Consider the following 11656-nt stretch of genomic DNA (forward strand, 5'->3'; position numbering starts at 1 on the left):
AGATGTTTCTGACCTATTGCAAGCAACAAAAAGGCCACGATTGCTGAATCTGTATGCATTGAAGGATGTGAGAGAAAACGTGTTATATAAAAAAAAAAAAAAGACAGAGTCAACATCTTGCCCTGCGTGTGGGAGATAAATTTATTGTGGGTTTTCACCATTACTCAATATTCAATTCCATCCTGTTTTATTCCCCCAAATGAAATTAGGAAATTACTTTTGACTTGTACAAAAAGCAAATGAATGATTTTAGTTAAAAAAAAAAAAAAAATTTAATATAAAACAATATATGTACAAAAAAAATGGGATATTTTATAGAATCACTCCTCTTTCCAATCAGACGGTTTTAACAGGGGAAGACAAAAAGGCTGGAATAAAAAAAATCTTGCAAACTAATTTGTAATGAATTTAAGTAAAATTCTTTCTGGACCAAAATACTTAAAACCTCAGATTAGACTGATGAGCCATTTCTGGACCTACAGAAAAACAGCATGATCGTGATCATCTGTGCAAACGGTGGATGAATATTATCACTTGTCTCTCTACAAGAGCAAAGTTAGATGCAAGGACTTTTTTTTTCTCATGTGAGTAATATCATTTCCATAGAAAGGAATATTTTGGATGAGACAAAAATAAAATTTGCCCATCAATAAGAATGTCTCTTCCTCCAACTGAGAACAGAATCAATACTACACTTTGATCTTCACCTGAAGGTCAGACAAGTCCTTATTTACTTGTCTTCCAATGAAGTCAGCGTTAAACACAAGGTCAGTTTTTAATATGGGGATAATCAAGCTCTTCCAAAAGGGAAACTATGGATCAGGAAAAAATTAAAATTGCCTCATAAAGATTTCTCTTTAAACTAACTGCAGCAAAATTCTTTTTAAGGAAAAAAATATTTAAAATAAATAAGACCATTAGAGTTACCGCCCTTCCCACACTATTTTAGCCGTGTAGCTTGTGTGATGTATTCTTTGTCAATTGAATTTGAGAGCCCACCTACGCGTTTAGACGACACGAACTTACAACTGACAAAAGAATTTTTTAATTCTTATTTAGTTGAATTTAGATTACCAAAAGGTCATTATTTGCCAGGGCTAATGTTTCAAACAACATCTTTATTCGTTTTTGTTGTAATCCTGGGGTTAATTCCTATTTCAATCACGTAAATTATTAAGAATAAACTGTGTTCTAGTATTACTTTCAAATACGTTTTTACTTAAACCATGTCTGAGTAATAGTATGAAAACATGTTATTGCTCGTTTCAAGGCTAAAATAAAAATAGCCAAGAAAATATAGTCGCCATCATTATAAACAAATCCAAGGGCAAGGTTAACTAAAAGAGTGATAATTCAAGTTTATAATTTTCTTGTTACAGATCAAGGTCATTTGATAAAAAAAAAAAAAATAAAAAATAAAAAAAAACTTATAGAACTTGAGTTATCGTTATTTATTAACTTCTTTCTGGTTTTGTTTATAAAGAAAACGACAATATTTTCCTGGCGACTTTTTGGCGAATTTTCCAGCAAAGCAAAAACAACAACAACAACAACAAAAAAAGTTACCAAAGATAAGTTACTCATCTACTCACCTGAATAAGTCTTTTGTGTTTTAACTTATTTTAAAGTGTTTAATACTACTACTACTACTACTACTACTACTACTACTACTAATAATAATAATAATAAAGTAAAGTGTCGAAGTAGCAGAAAAAAAATGGTCAAATTCAGACTATATAAACGCTCAAAAATCAAAAATTAAACAAAATACTGTACAACATAATATTTTCACGCGATTTAACATTTATTGGGCGTGTTTGTTCCACTTCCAGTCAGTATTTTGTTTACTTTTCGATTTTTAAGCGATTATAGGGGCTCGCCGGCTCGACTACGGCTCTAATGAGACTAGCATTTTGATTTTAGCTCCAACTCGACAAGCTTTACAGTACCTCAAATTTTAATTTAAAAAAAACAAACACTTTAAATAAAATTAAAACAGAAAAAACTTATTCACATAGGTAGAAGAGTAACTTAGCTTGCCTTTGATGACATTGGTTAAAATCACGTTTGGGTGCTATGTAGAGAGTGATCCGCACTATTTTTTTTTTTTTTTTTAATCGTATTTCGACGTTTAATTAAAGTTTTATGATTTTTTTTTTTTATTCAATTGTAAGGTTAAAAAGTACAGAGGTACAAAACACCCTCCCCTACTCATGTTAAGAATGGCTTTTTAAATAACGTTATTATTTCAGCACGGATCACTCTCTGCATGAGTACCCAAGTTTGTTTACATTCTCCGTTAGCTTATATTTGTACTTTACGCTAAATGCCCCGGAAAAGTCACTTCTGATTAATGGTTACCAGTTTTAAAATATGTTATTCTTAACAACAGCCAAATTCGTTTGTCTATTTTAAAACTATTAAACGTTAATCTGAAGTGACTTTTTCAAGGAATTCATTGTGAATATATCAGCTGACAATGTAAATAAAGACGGGCAGAACTTCATTTTAACCCACTTATTCGTTGTGTATTTATTTATGCCCTTTTTTTCTTTTCTTTTTTTTTTTTGCTTTTTCTTTGTTGAAAAATCGACAACTTTTAATTTCTGCGTTTGCGTTTAACGTGTATGAAATTTGCTATACAGCTTTGCGTTTTTAAGGTTAATGCTTTCTTATAGTAATTTCAGTGACTAAAATAGGAATTAGAAAAAAAATGTAGAATTAATCCGCAGGTGTGTTTTTAATAATAAACAAATGGTATTCTTTTACGACCCGCCCCAGCAGCGTAATATAAACACCCCCAACCACCCCATGTTAAGAATGGCTTTCGGAATAAACACCCCTCCCAACCTCTCCATGTTAAGAATGGCTTTCGAGGTTGGAGTGTTTATTCCGAAAGCCGTTCTTAACATGAGGATTTTGGGGTGTGTATAATACGCTGGGGCACGTCGTAAAAGTTTCCCAAACAAGTTTTTGGTTATACCATTTACAGCAAAAATAATTTAACATGAAAAAAAAAAAACCAGTAAAATCACGTGAATAAATGATCTTGTCAATTCTTTATGCAATTCGAATATCCGGTTCAATTGTACAATAGTGACCATTGGAATATCTCACCTATTTCGATTGGTATTTGCCCCAAATGTTGAATTTAAAAAATAAATAAAATGTTCGTGTTCTGAAATCTTTATATTAATTATGAGACCACTCTTGGTCTGTGTTTCTCGCCTTCACGTGACTTAGATTTTTTATTCATTATTAGTCGGTTAGTTATTAGAGAAAACGGTGCTTATTAAGAGAGTCGACAGATCGATTTGTTAATATGTCGTATTAAGCAAAAACAATATTACGTACTTATGTCGAAAATAGTAATATATTCAAAAGTTACAAAAATTCATAGAGTAACGAGTGCTGTGTTTTTAGTAAAAAGAAAAAAGTCCATCCATCGCTATAGGATACAAATGTCGAAAATATTACGGCGCAATCTAAATTTTGCGTTACGAGTTATGCTCCCTGCGTGTGAATTCTCTATTATCTACTTTATAACATTTAAGAAAAATGCAATTTTACCCAATTTTTCGTAAAAATTACTTTTAACCATAAATAACCTACCTGATTAATTTTCGTAATTTTTGAGTATATTACTATTTTCGACATGACAAAGTACGTAATATTGTTTTTGCTCAAAACGACATATTTAAAAATATCGATCTGTCGGTCGACTGTCTTAAAAAGCACTGAGAAAACTAAACCGATATTTTAATTCTATTATAGTAAAAATATATAATTATAGTCACTTCGTATGCACTTTTTCTCGAAGATTGGCGTGCAGCGTGCACACATTAAAAATAATTCTGTATTTACGTTGAATAATTGGGTGAAGAATGAAAAGCATGTTTTACTTTGTTTTGTGATTAAAGCAACAAGAAAAAGAATCTTTTAAACAGACTATATTTTTGTCATCTTTACGATTACTGTTTCCCCTTCACTTCCGGTCGTTCTTTCCCAGGTTCAGAATGGCTTTTTTTTTTAAACTTTTTTTTTTAAATGTTATCATTTAGAAAAACATTTCTTAACGGGAGGGGGCATTTTTAAAAACTAGTCTGTACTTTAACTAAACAATTTAATAAACAAAAGATACCGTAAAAATATCACTTAGAAACGAAACAACAACCGGAAGTAAAGAAAGTAATGGTAAAGATAGCTTCCTTTTTGGTTTGGGAAAATAAAATAGAAAAATTCCTTCTTTAACCACAACACAACACTAACCCTAAGTCTGTGGTAGCAAAACAAAAAATGCATCTAAATTATAAGCGTCTTCGGAAAAAAATTAATTAAATAAAAAAAAAAGGGGGAGTGAAATGCACGTACTATGTGGACCATGGACCATGATTCTAGAGTTTTATATCCCTATTTTAAACAAAAATGTAAACACAACTAAATTATTTTTCTTTGATCTTTCCGTCCGGATAACTGTGGGTAAATATTGGTAGTTTGTTATAAACAACGTGTATTTTTAAAGAAAATCACGAATACATTTCTTTTTAGGTTTTAAATATTTTTTTTTTTTTTTTTTTTTTGTAATTGTTGCTATATCAACAATTCTGTGATCTTTTAATTCAAACGTTGAAAAAGTTGTCAAAAAAAAAGAGCGAAGGAGAAAAGAACACCCACGCAAAAGTAGATCTTTTTTTTTTTTTTTAGATAGGATTCTTTTATTCAAGTTACTTTTGGTACGTTATTGGATTTCGATTTTAATAAATCCAAATCGAATATTTTGTAAATAATCAAATAAAAATGTCTAATTCACGCAGAGGCGAGAAGCACACATATACAGGCACATGAGAAATGGTCACATAATTTTGGAAATATGACGAATTTACTTGTACTTTAATATCAGCACAAGATTTGACTTGTTTACGAAGAAATCGAAATGTATTCTGGTGAATTCAATTTTTGTTTTAATTTCGTTTTATTTTACGCTACTGTATTTTTTTCGTCTTTCTGTGGTTTACGGCTCGTACTAAAATAATATTTAGAAACCTATTCTTAACACAAGGAGAGTCTAGGCTTTGTTTTGTTAACTATTCTGTACTTTCACCTAACAATTTAATAATAAGATACCATAAAAATTGAAGGTATTTTTTTACGAGAGTACCCAGATAAACAGCCCCAACCTCTCCATGTTAAGAACGGCTTTCGAAATAAACACCCCCTAACCTCGAAAGCCGTTATTAACATGGGGAGGTTGGGCGTGTTTATACTACGTTGGGTACTCTCGTAAAAAATACAAATTAAACTTGAACATCTTATCTAAAATAATAATAACATGGTTGGTCCGCATCGCATTTTTTTTTTAAATAAATATTCGATTATTTATAAATAATAACAATTCAACGTGTATTTATCAAAGTTACGTATAGGCGATAAACACAGACACACGTGAAGTTTCCTAATTTGATTGATATTTTGAATAATAAAAACAACGCGCAATTCATTTTTTTTTTTAATAAAGTTTGTTTTTCAGTAGAAATTTAGTTTACATTAAAATTATTAATAACAAAATTACAGAATTCTTCCCTCACTTCTACCCTGTTATTCTAAACTATTTTCATAATTTAATATAAACTTGGAAGTAAACATCATTGAAGCGTATAGACACGTTTTTCGTGTGCGTTTCGAAGGGGATTAAAGTCGAAACTGATAACTTACCGTAAATAAAAATAGGGGCGAAACGCCTTTGGAACGTAGACTCTAGGTTTACGTGTGTATTCCAGTACGAGCACAGGTAGAGTCCTTCACGTAAGTATTAAAGAAATATACCGAAAACGGTAAAAAATTAAGGTAAAAAAGGAAAACAAAACAAAAGCAACAACTTAAGCAAACGAGAAGGATTTGAATTCCAGTCTGTGAATGATTGTTCGCAACTTCCTTCTGCTAGAATTAACATTGTTTCCTTCGTTTCTAGAGAGCGTCATTGTTTCACCGCATAAGCAAAAGAAGGCAAAATGTTTCTTGATCTCTCTCTCCCTCTCTCTTTCTCTCTCTCCCTTGAGAGATAGAGCACTTTTTCCATTTGATGTCCCATCGAACCACACTCTGCTTTCTATAGGACCATTTCTTGGCACTTTCATCGAGGATCACAGTGTAGTATCTGTTCGTGCATTGGGTGTTTATAATACCAGCCGGAGTTTGTCTGGGCATCAGATTGGCATAGACCTCTTATCGGTGAAGCTGAAGCTCCAATCTCTCTATTTTGCCTTGTCGTGATATGGTTCAGTTGGATCCTAGGATCTGCACACTCACATGCAATGCATTACCTCCTCCTCCAAGATGCAAGGAGGTAATTCCACCTGAGACACAACTACTGAAGAAAACTGAGAGGTTCGTTCTCAGTTATTTTTGTACTCAGCCAGAGTACATGTTGGGAGAGCTAGCTACAGTACTCATAAAAAGTGAAATTGCATATAAATCCTACCTTTTGGGCTAGGATCAGAGTGTAGTACCTGGTCTCTCCCTCGTCGGAGTTGCAGGAGTCTTAGACCGAGGCAATTTTTTTTTTTTTTCGTTCCCATCGAGTACCCTTTTTTAATAGCTGGATATCCTCCTTCACATTAAGACCCGCGATCTTATGTTTAAATTGCCTATCATGTGTAAGCAAGTTGGTAGAGTCTTACTAATCTGCTTTATTTTGTTTTGAGGGTTTTTTTTTTTTTTTGGTTTTTTTTCTGTTACTACACTCCCAATTATTTTCTAGTGAAATTATATATATATATATATGTCTTTGGATTTTACTTGTACAAATGGAAATTCTTTTAACTTTCTTGAAGTTTTACATTTGGATTTTACCATCACTGGATTTTTTATCTTCCACCAGACTATCCATTCATGTGTAATCACCTTCTTCTTTACCATATTCCCTCTGCTTAACTTATTTTGTTTTCAAGTAAGATCTTTGGCTTACTTGTTGTTTCATCAAATACTTCAGCATGCAAAATCCGATCCTGCATTTTGCTAATTCCTACCCTCTGATGAGAAGGAGAGTATTTCTTCGAAACTCCGCGGATTAAGGACTATCCATTTATCTAGTGTTTCCTTTTCAGATTAAATATGTTTTTAACTCATTTCAAAGTGTTTTTTAACATATTTTATTAACTGTTTGCTCATATATATATATATATATATATATATATATATATATAATTTCACTAGAAATATATATATAAAATAAAAATTACAGTTAAATTTACCAAGATGGTAAAATTAAAGTATATTATAAATATTAAAGAATTAATATTTATAAAGTTATCTCAGCCAGATGTAAAAGCTCGATAGAACCAAATAGGAGATAGAGCTTATAATACGAGCAAACAGTTAATTAAACATGTTAAAAAACACTTTGAAATGAGTTAAAAACATATTTAATCTGAAAAGGAAACACTAGATAAGTGGATAGTCGTTAATCCACGGAGTTTCGAAGAAATACTTTCCTTCTCATCAGAGGGTAGAAATTAGCAAAATAAAAAATGCGGGATCGGATTTTGCATGCAAAAGTATTTGATGAAACAACAAGTAAGTCAAAGATCTTACTTGATAACAAAAAAAGTGAAGCAGAGGGAATATGGTGAAGAAAAAGGTGATTACACATGAATGGATAGTCTGGTGGAAGATAAATAATTCAGTGACGGTAAAATCCAAATATATAACTTCAAGAAAATTAATTGAATGTTCATTTGCACAAGTAAAATCCAAGGAAATTCTGTAAGTGGAAGAAGATGGTCCATAATAATCCAAAGGCAGAAATCCATGGAATAATTCACAAAAATGTGTACAAGGAAAAAAAAAGGAAAAAATTCCAATAATATTAATAAAAGAAAAATAAGATATGCTTTTCACTGTACTGCCGAGACATAAATCTCTCTCTCTCTCTCTATATATATATATATATATATATATATATGTATATATGTATATTAGGGATGGGACGATTCCAGTATTTTTACCGATTCCATATTAAATTTCCGATTCCGATATAATTACTGATTCTGATTCTTTCTAAATCACTACATATTTAACTATAAAGTTGTTATTTTTCATGGTTTCTGTAAAAACACATGTTAAATGTGCAGATATTTTCTTAAATGTAAGGATACACTTTTGAGGGATGATCTATCGATTTTAGTTTTACTAATAGGTTAAAATCAACAGATATTCACTATTTTAGTATTACAATCAGCAGTAGAATATTTTTCTTTAAAGAAAATCAAATAAAAACTGCCATTGAAAGAATTGTTGTTGGCATCGGAAAATAGGCACAAATTTTTCCGATTCCAATACTTTGGAATTACTGATTTTTTTGATTCCCGATTCCTGATACCAATTCCGATTAATCAACACAACACTAATATATACATATATATATATATATATATATATATATATATATATATATATATATGCTCAACCCAAGATAAAGAGCATTACCTATATATATATATATATATATATATATATATATATATATATATATATATATATATAGGTAATGCTCCTTATCTTGGGTTGAGCATATTGGGAAGTGATATACAAACTGCCATTAACGTATTAAGTGACGCTATTTGTGTAAACAAATCGAGCGGAGGCATTTGAACGATGTCAAAATATCGCTAATTCATTATCCACACAGCAGCAGCCATATAGCGCAATGGTGAGGAACCTTGACTGTCATTTGGGTGGTTGGGTTTCGATCCTGGCTTGAGGACGTTGCCTGTCTAGCTGCACTGATGAGCAGTGAAACAGTGAAACAGTACTGTATGTGGATGACTATACATATATATATATATATATATATATATGATTAGCCTGATGGTTTTCCGTGAGAATTTCACCGAGCAACAATTTTTTATTTTTTGGAATGTCTAGATTTTCACAACTAATTTACGATATTTTTACACTGCTGAAGCAGGAAGCGGCATCCGTTTCTCTCCATCAGGTCAGGTTTGTGTGCTAAGTTGATTTGAAAAAAAAAAAAAAAAAAAAAAAGAAGCAGATCTTGTGACAAAATCGGTTACATTTTTGTAGCATTATCAGCTAATTTCTATCAACACATATCATCCTAAATATGTTTTTAAGAGACAAAATGCTTTCCAACAACATATATCGATTACTTGATAGAAACATCGATTACTGTAAATTGAATGGTGAGCATTGATAAAGGTGAGTACATGTAAATTGCATGTGGCTTCACCATTGTTCAAACTTCAGTGCTTGAACTTCTGTTTCTTCAAACTCCCGGAATGCTCAGCGACAGGGAGGTCTCTTCAGATTCCAACAGTAGTCAGCCATCATGACTGCCTTCCAATCAAAACATCGTATTTTGCTTCTACTAACTTCTGAAATGTTCACACATGTGTACATGTGAACAAAGACATAAAAAATGACATTTTTTTTTTTACATAGGCATCACCACTTATCAAGGCACAGGGGCCACTCGAGGATAAGGGTTAAAAAGTAGTCAATTGGACAATATAGTAATTGTCAGTAATTGAAATTCAGTAAATTTGTTAACTTAAGGGGAACGACTTATCAAGAACTTGTTTACATTGGACTTGAAGACAACCATATTGTAGTCAGCTGGAAAGCAGGAAAACGGAAAACAGTTCCACAGGCGTGCAGTTCTAAGAAAGAAGCTTTGTTCATGGAATCTACGTTTAGGTTTAGGCAGAGATAAAGAGTGGGAGGAATTATTGATAGTGTTTTCAGCTAGACGGGTGTTTCTTGTGAAAGTTTGGTGAGGAGGGACCATAGATTGAAGTTCAGTCGAGCACTTGCCATGAAAATAATGATAAAGTAGAGACAAACTCGCAACAGCTCTTCTGTGAGAAAGAGGTTGCAGGAAAGAGAAAAGGACATCTCCTACAAGGCTATGAAGTCTATTTTGAACTCTATCAAGGCAGGATAAGTCCTTTCTAGCAGCTCCTGCCCAGATGTGGCAACAGTATTCCATCCTTGGACGTACCTGGCTCTTATATAGATAGAGAATTGCATCAGCAGTGAGATATCTACTGGATCGATAGAAGGATCCCACCATTTTTCCAGCGGCTTTGGCAACAGATTTGATGTACTTGTTCCATTTTAGATCACGAGTAAAGATCAAGCCCAGAAGCTTTTCAAAACATGAAGCCTCCCCAAGACGAGAGCCATTCATTTCAATTGATGCCAGATGGGAATCAGAGCGTTGATGATGTAAAGATAAAAGCTTGGTTTTAGATGTATTAAAAGTAACCAACCACTCCTTTCCCCATTGTACCACGTGCTCAAGATTAGAAGAGAGAGAATAAGAGAGAACTTGGTTGTTTACGGTCTTAGATGTTCTACCATAGATGGTAGTGTCATCAGCATAAATGTCTACGAATGATGTAAGGATGTGATTTGGAAGATCATTAATGTAAATCAGGAAGAGAGTTGGTCCCAAGATGGAACCCTGAGAAACTCCAGTATTAATACTGTGAGCTTCTGATTTCTGTGATGACATGTGGCCATGGCTCAAAAAGTCGACCTGATTGAGCAAAACTAATGTGATTTTGGATTCAGTGTATCAGATTCGTCCTAAATCAGTTGGAAAACCGTAGACACCAAATTTGTTGTTCAACAGTGTTATTAATCAAGGATAATTTTTATGATCAGCTGCGTTCAGTAATTGCCAAGATCTCTACATCTGAATTTTTCATTCCGTGTGGAGACTGGAATGGACATCTGGGTCGTACAGATATAGAAATGGAGTGCAATTCTATATTATTAGTAATAAATAATAATATATTATTAACTAGCGGGGGTACCCGGCGTTGCCCGAGTGTTTGTTTCCGGGACGGGGGGGGGGAGTTTTAAAAAATGTTATGGTAGGTAAGTAGGAAGGATCAAACCCGGAGTCATGAGTAAAAGTAGGAAAATAAAGTGTGAAAAAAAAACAACAAAAAAAAACAAAAACATCTGCAACGTTAACAGTTCGGCCACCAAGAAAAGTCCATTCCAGGAAAAAAAAAAAAAAAAAACCACTATGGTAGGTCGGCGCGAACATGAAAATATAATGTGAATTGTCCAGCAACCTAACCACTACGCCACAGAGCACTGCAGCTTAGTTTAGTGATTTTAAATAACTTAACATGATAGAACTACGAAGCCAAACCGGTGTTCTCTTCTCAACTGTTCCTTGTGAACGATCTCCAAACGGTGTTGAGTGGTGGCAGGGGGAGGAGGAATTTTTAAGAGAGAAAATATTTTACCACTTCCATTGATCTTAACCGATTTTGGCCGTGACTTCTCAGCAGAAAAAGTATAGAAATCTAAGATTATCGAGGAATTTGAGAACTAATAAGCCTATAACAAACCTCAGATATTGTTCTGCCGTTTGTGCATAATGTATTTGCATGAAATATCTTGACTTTTAATCCTATTAAGGTCAAAATCCCACGGGAAAAAATGAGTTCATTTTATTTATATAGAAGAAGATAAATGAAAACCATCACATGAAAGGAAAAACAAAAGCTCTTTTATAACTGTTGTGGAGACGCCCACTAATTAGCATACGTGGGTGAACAAGATATAGATAAAGGTATCAAGTCAGCAAGACCGGGGAGCTGTGTTCGAACGCCGGATA

General features: G+C 32.9%; 1 protein-coding gene across 3 annotated transcripts in view; it reads right to left on the reverse strand.

Moving 5' to 3' along the window:
• The window catches only part of LOC145248143 (hyccin-like), a 710814-nt gene extending 704706 nt beyond the window's left edge, over window positions 1–6108 (reverse strand). For 2 of the 3 annotated variants that reach the window (XM_080109964.1, XM_080109962.1), the window contains exon 1: window positions 5713–5951. The gene's annotated coding sequence lies outside the window, so the exon portion shown is untranslated. Of the gene's footprint in view, window positions 1–5712 lie in introns of all 3 variants that reach the window. The other variant, XM_080109963.1, reaches the window with a different exon arrangement.
• Between the last annotated feature and the right edge of the window lie 5548 nt (window positions 6109–11656).

Source organism: Euprymna scolopes, chromosome 26 (genome assembly GCF_053919585.1).
Source record: "Euprymna scolopes isolate OS-2025 chromosome 26, ASM5391958v1, whole genome shotgun sequence".
Classification (NCBI taxonomy): Eukaryota; Metazoa; Mollusca; class Cephalopoda; order Sepiida; family Sepiolidae; genus Euprymna; species Euprymna scolopes.